Below are 6,971 nucleotides of genomic sequence, written 5' to 3' on the forward strand. Positions count from 1 at the left end.
TGCGTTTGAAATCGACTTCAAATAATGAAGCATATTTACATTGAATTGTTCAGCTGAAGTTCAGTGCTGTAGTTCTAAACCACGTAGACCTACGCCCAGTGCGTTGTTTGCTCCTCATTATGGCTCGACTCGCATCTGGATGCGTATGCGTACGGTATGCACCTTCTTTGTGTGATTTAGTACTGCAATCTCTTTTTTGAAAAGGCAAATATATTCACGTTGTGAAATTCACGCTTCTGTTGACGCGCGAAAATTGATGTGGTGTGAAAATTTCCACTTTTGTAGTATTTTATGTGATCTTTAATGAGTTGTTGGAGAGGACAGAGATGAGAATGCTTATGTGCATTCTCAGAGTATCACGAAGAGTATGGTTGGAGCAATGAGGAGATAATCAAGAGAGCTGGGGTTACAAGTATCGTGTGAAAGATGAGAGAGGCTAGGTTACAGTGGGTTGGGCACATGATGATGAATCTATCAAGAAAGTATTGAATGAGCCAATTAGAGGAAGATAGATATTACTGTGGAGATATTACAAGTCCTCAACTACCCCCCCCCCCAACAACAAGATCGTAATGTCACTCCTCCCCCCCAAGCACGTCCTCAACTCCTCTCCCCAACCACAAGTCCCCAACTCTCAACTCCCAACCAACTCTTGCTCTCCCAACCTCAAGTCCCCAACTCTCAACCCCCAACCCCAAGACCCCAACTCTTGCTCTCCCCAACTCTCAACCCCCAACCCCAAGACCCCAACTATTGCTCTCCCCAACCCCAAGACCCCAACTCTTGCTCTCCCCAACCCTAAGTCCCCAACTCTCGCCCCCAACCCCAAGTCCCCAACTCTCACCCCCCAACCCCAAGTCCCCAACTCTCGCCCCCAACCCCAAGTCCTCAACTCTCGTCCCCAACTCTCACCCCCAACCCCAAGTCCCCAATTCTCGCCTCCCAACCCCAAGTCCTCAACTCTCGTCCCCAACTCTCAACCCCCAACCCCAAGACCCCAACTCTTGCTCTCCCCAACCACAAGTCCCTAACTCTCAACCTCCAACCCCAAGGCCCCAACTCTCACCCCCTCCCAACCCCAAGTCCCCAACTCTCACCTCCCAAACCCAACTCTTGCCCCCCAACCCTAAGTCGTCAACTCTCGCCCCCAACCCCAAGTCCCCAACTCTCACCCCCCAACCCCAAGTCCCCAACTCTCGCCCTCCAACCCCAAGTCCTCAACTCTCACCCCCAACCCCAAGTCCTCAACTCTCACCCCCAACCCCAAGTCCTCAACTCTCACCCCCAACCCCAAGTCCTCAACTCTCACCCCCCAACCCCAAGTCCCCAACTCTCACCCCCCAACCCCAAGTCCAAACTCCCACCCCCAACCCCAAGTCCCCAACTCTTTCCCCCCCAACCCCAAGTCCCCAACTTCTGCCCCCCAACCCCTCAACTCCCCCCTCCCAACTCTGTTTTCCCCTCTGTCCCTACCCCACCTTTCTGTCTTCTCTGCTCCTCCACCCACCCATTCTTTGTTTTTTCCTTTTTTGTATACATAGTAGGGACTCGTGGAAGAGCTAGTACTTATGCACTGAACGGATCAGGACCCAACCAGACAAACAGTGTCGAGAAGTGGAGGAGGGGGGGGGGCACCAATGCAGAGCCGAAGGCCAAGCCAGAGGGAGGTGGACAACAATGGGTATGGAGAGGAATGGGAGGCAGGAGAGGATGCATGGGTGGACAATATGGATAGAGAAGGAAACTCTCAGGAGGGAAAACTGGAAATTCGGAAGAAGGGATTGGGGTAGATCTGGGAGAGGGGATTAACAAGAGTATAAAAAGATCATGGTTTTGGATTGGGGATGATCTGAGATGGTGGTGAACAGCTGTCTTGATGTGAGGCAGGGGAGCCAACCCAGAGGGGTGAGCAGTACTCCATCAAGCTGTGGATCGTAGTTCAGGTGTGCCAAGGAAGGACTTTGTACGATGGACGATATCCAGCTGGTGATCATGGCTGATAGTGAGACCCAAGAGTTTGAATAACTGAACTTCCTCAAGAGGATTGTTAAGAAAGTAGACAGGAGGGTTTGCCATTCTTCAAGAATCTCAAACCCTCCGATCCACTTTTCTTTCTTCCCATTCTTCAAAGCAAAAGGGCATTCTTACATCATTAACCTCGGCCATCGAAGATGGACGGAGGTTCCTGTTTTCACCCCTGTTTGTTTGTTTGTTTGTGAACAGTATTACGGAAAAACTCCTGGACGGATTTCGACGAAACTTGGTGTGGGGGGGGGGTTAGGTATGGTCCAAGGATCATGCCATTAGATTTTGGACTTGGTCCAAAGTCCAATATGGCCGCTATGGCGGCCATTTTGAAAAAAAAATTGAATTTTTGTTTTTGCATTTCTACATGTTTTAAGTGATTTCCAACCCAAAAAAACATTTGTTAGAGAAAAAAAAATTGCAACTTTTTTTCAAAAAAATTTCGATTTTATTTGAAAAATATTTGAATTTTTTTTTTTTTTGCATTTCTACATATTTTAAGTGATTTCCAACCCCCCCCCAAAAAAAAAAATTTGTGAGAGAAAAAAAACCAAGAAATTTTGCAACTTTTTTTAAAAAAAAAATTCGATTTTATTTTTTTGGCATTTCTCCATGCGCGTCGATCTAGTTTAGTTTATTCAATCGTGGTTCAGTAGAGTCTGATCCGTTTTGACCTACAATGAATAGGATATCAGGTTCACTTAAGTGACCCAGCAGTATTGGCGGCAGAGGTTTTGCACTCTATCGAGTGCTCCCCCTCGAGTTAATACATATTATTTCTTCATTACCTCATTAAATGGTGGAATAGTTGACTCTTTCCTCTCCCCTATGCACTTTGATCTTTTGCCATTGCCAACTTCACCGACTCCCACCTCCTCATGACTTGCTTCCTTACCTTCCCAACTTATCATTTCACCCTTCTGGCCTTCTATCCAGGTTCCCATTCACAATCTCTTGAGATACGTCCGATGGAATTTCCGTGGAATTGCCACTCTCAAGTGATTGTGAGATCCTAATTTAATTATCTATTTCGTGATGCATAAACGCAACCTTAAAATGAAATAACGATGAAACAACGTTTCATTCACCATCTCACGATATTTTACGTGACAGACAGAGAGACGTGACAGACAGAGAGACGTGCATGCGTGTTACAGTACTAGTAGGTACTCGCTATATACATTTCCGGGGAACAGACCCTTTGCTTTATCATTCCATGGTTCCCTGAATTAGACAGCTTTGCTCTGCAATGCACCAGGTGACCTTGCCAGGGGTAATTAAATAGGTTTTCCGAAAACGAATCTTTAATTACTTTCAAATGTTTAGATTTATAAAGGAGAACCGTCATGAGGAAGTTAAAGGATACAATGTACACTTGTCATTTTTGTGTCACAAGTATGGTGTTTGATTTAAAGAGTTTGGGTGTGTTTTGAGCAGTGCATGATGGATTGGGAGTGATGTTATGGTTATATTAGGTAACGTCTCCACTTTCGGTCAGGACACAGCCAAGATTGACCCTGCCTATAGACGTGTGAGCACGATTCGATTTGTCAACTTTGCAGTTTTTTGACTCACACACCACGTGAGAGTCCCACGCCCCACTTCCCACCACCTTTTCCAAAGCCACAAGTCATCCTAATTTCCTCCTCATGCTTCTCCTTCACGAGCACACTTGGCGCACGCTGCTTTACATCCCACCCAACTCTGGCACGCCCCGTCCCACCCCGGAAGGTCTGACGGGCAGATGTGGAACTGGAAAGGCCTTATTCCAGATAATCACCCTTTGTTTTGAGATTTTCAAGTTTTAAAGACTGGCAGCTGGAAATATTTGCATCAGTTTTCATCATCCATTTTGCACTGCTGATTGCACAAAGTCTGAAACATCTGTCCTCCAGACGGATTGTTCATTTCAGCTTTTATCAACAACGTGACCTTTGTGAATGCCACCGTGGTGATTCATGATATTGGCTTGTGAAGATCAGCCTGTTAAATGCTAATAGGTTTTTGGGTTTTTTTGGGGGGGGAGGGATGTTAGGAGCTTTGCAGCCCAGGTGCAAAATAATTGCTGGATATTTGGTGAAGGTGAGAACATGTTCCCATTCATTCCAAAGACGAGAGAGAGAGAGAGAGAGAGAGAGAGAGAGAGAGAGAGAGAGAGAGAGAGAGAGAGAGAGAGAGAGAGAGAGAGAGAGAGAGAGAGAGAGAGAGAGAGAGAGAGAGAGAGAGAGAGATATATATATATATATATATATATATATATATATATATATATATATATATATATATATATATATATATATATACATACGAGGTCTGTCTAAAAAGTAACAGCACTGAGCCTTTGGGCACATTTACTTTGGCATTGCCACACCAAAGCAAAAAGCTGAAGAAGTTCCACCTGCCTGTCCCCCCCCCCAAACAATGCAAACTTACCTCCAGATGACCAGAAGAGGGAAGGTGGGAAAGGAGACCATCCTCTATTTCAATGATGAGTATTCCGTGCGTGAGGCATGTATGAAAAGCCTCCCCCAAGGTGATGTTCTTTGGATCTGGAAACTTCAAAATATTCATGGAACATCACCTTGAGGTCTTCCGTGAGTTGTGAAGACGTTGGGAAGGTGACGTACATTTGGACAGTCTTCAGCGAGAAGCGAGGAACGTTCCACTCGATGAAGGAACGAATGAGGAAAATCCTGTGAGGTTTCAAATAGATGACCAGGTAAGTTGGAGCAACACCTGGTTTATTACCTCCGCCACCGAAGGTGAAAGAGATTATGTTATCACCCCTTTCTGTCTGTTTGTTTGTTACTTGCAAATTCGAAGATTTTTCAAGTATATTGGTGAGTTCATTTTGTTATTCTGTCTGTCTCTGTTTGTCCGTTTATCGCCTACAGGTCACAATTTTCAATCAACCTTCACGCATCTTCACCACACGGTAGAGCTTGCCATAAGGAAGATGCCTATTGTTTTTTGAGGTCAAAAGGTCAAAATATCAACATAGGCCAAAGGTCAACAACTTCGGTGGGATTTCTAAAATCCTCAATTTTCTGTCTGGCTTCTTCTTCTTCTCTGGACAGAGACAGGTGCTTGGAGGCTGGAACTCATTTCTCAACAAAGTACTCATCTTCATCAGTTCATACTTCACAACTTTAGCTGTCTTGCCAAACACCTCATCCCTGGTACAATGGTCCACGTGATCAGGCAATTCCCAGTAACCATGCAAAGGCAACCCCCACCAACTGGAACTTGCATTCCCTCCGTAACGCTTGCATCCATCGTGTTTCTGTCCCCCAGATGCACCGGAATCTACCCTGGAATGTACCTATTCATAAGAATGGTGCCAAAACTGTTCCTCCAGGCTGTAGACCAATCAGCTTTCTCCCCCATCATAAGTAAAGTGATGGAATTGATAATTTCAGCAGACCTCAAGATTAATCTCTTCTTTAACAAACTGCTCATCATTTTGGGTTCATTCCACCGTGGACGTTATGTCGAGTCTACAATGGATTCTTCACCTCAATCTCAAAGGAGAGAGATCATGGATACCTTATGTGCATTTGATTCTGTCTTGCACCTGCTCTGATTTCCAAACTGTCAGCTAATGATTCACTCACAAGCAGCAGGTTGTTGTGCATTGAGTTTTCTCCCTTACAATATCTCGAGAGGCCAGTGTCGCTCAAGGCAATGTTCTGGAACCAGTTGTGTTATTAACATACATCATCGATCTCTCTTCACCACTGATCAATCCTTCGTATCACTGCATATGACTGCACTCTTTGCAGGACAAACTTCCTGACAACTCGATCAGACAGGCTGCTGGCCGCATCCTTCTTTACCGATCTTGAGAAAAATAAGCAACTGGCTATCTACTTAGAAAATGGCTTTTAATCAAAGAAAGACCACTTTATCCCTCCATAAGAACTGGCTGGCAATTTCCAATTTTATTTTTGTGGTCAGCCTCGGTGAAAGGTATGGTCTGCGGAGCTCCCATTCCTCACTCTCAGCTATAACACGTCCAACCTGACCTCCGAAGCCAGCGGCCAACACGGAATTTCCAGGAGGGCAAACTCCTTTCGGCATCCTCAATTCATGAACCTGGAAACAAGGTCTTCATCCAAAGGGTCATTGAATTATGGCTCGCCCACTGTGGCATCCTCAATTCATGAATCTGGATAACGCAGTCGGCGCAAGGTCTTCATCTTAAGGGTCATTGAATTATGGCTCGCCCACTTTGGCATCCTCAACTCATGAACCTGGATAACGTGGTGCAAGGTCTTCATCCTAAGGGTCATTGAATTATGGCTCGCCCACTTTGGCATCCTCAACTCATGAACCTGGATAACGCGGTGCAAGGTCTTCATCCTAAGGGTCATTGAATTATGGCTCGCCAACTTTGGCATCCTCAACTCATGAACCTGGATAACGCGGTGCAAGGTCTTCATCCTAAGGTTCATTGAATTATGGCTCATCCACCGCGGCATCCTCAACTCATGAACCTGGATAACGCGGTGCAAGGTCTTCATCCGAAGGGTCATTCGGTTATGGCTCGTCCGGGGTGCCCTGGTGCCGTCGATTTCCACCTCCGCAAGGTGGTCCTCCACACCATTGACGTCTCCCAACAGGAGGCCGAGTATCATGCCAGTGTGTTGTTGCTCAGCGCAGACACAATGATGGCCTTGAAGCCCTTTACCGGCTTCATCCTGGGCTTGTTCCTCCCACCCTCTCGGCTCTACCAAGCCCTAACTTCCCCAGGTTGCACACCTTGCAGTTCATTACATGAAACCAGGCTGAGGAATGCCCTCACACCCAGTACACCCCTGGAAGCCAGCGGGATTACAAAGATTTTGCTTTTCCAAACGCCGACCCAAGGTACAACACCCATTGACGCGCAAAGTGCTGCCTCTTGAGGGGCCCAGCACGGTTTTCGATTTTCTCAATGCATTTCG

At 46.1% G+C, this 6,971-nt stretch overlaps 1 protein-coding gene across 2 annotated transcripts in view; it reads left to right on the top strand.

Annotated features, from left to right (window-relative positions):
- The window catches only part of LOC147010062 (dual specificity mitogen-activated protein kinase kinase 6-like), a 92,271-nt gene that overhangs the window by 20,636 nt on the left and 64,664 nt on the right, over positions 1 to 6,971 (top strand). The window lies entirely within an intron of this gene.

The sequence above is a fragment of the Eptatretus burgeri genome, chromosome 17 (genome assembly GCF_056783735.1).
Source record: "Eptatretus burgeri isolate ZD-2024b chromosome 17, Ebu_testis_v1, whole genome shotgun sequence".
NCBI classification, from domain to species: domain Eukaryota; kingdom Metazoa; phylum Chordata; class Myxini; order Myxiniformes; family Myxinidae; genus Eptatretus; species Eptatretus burgeri.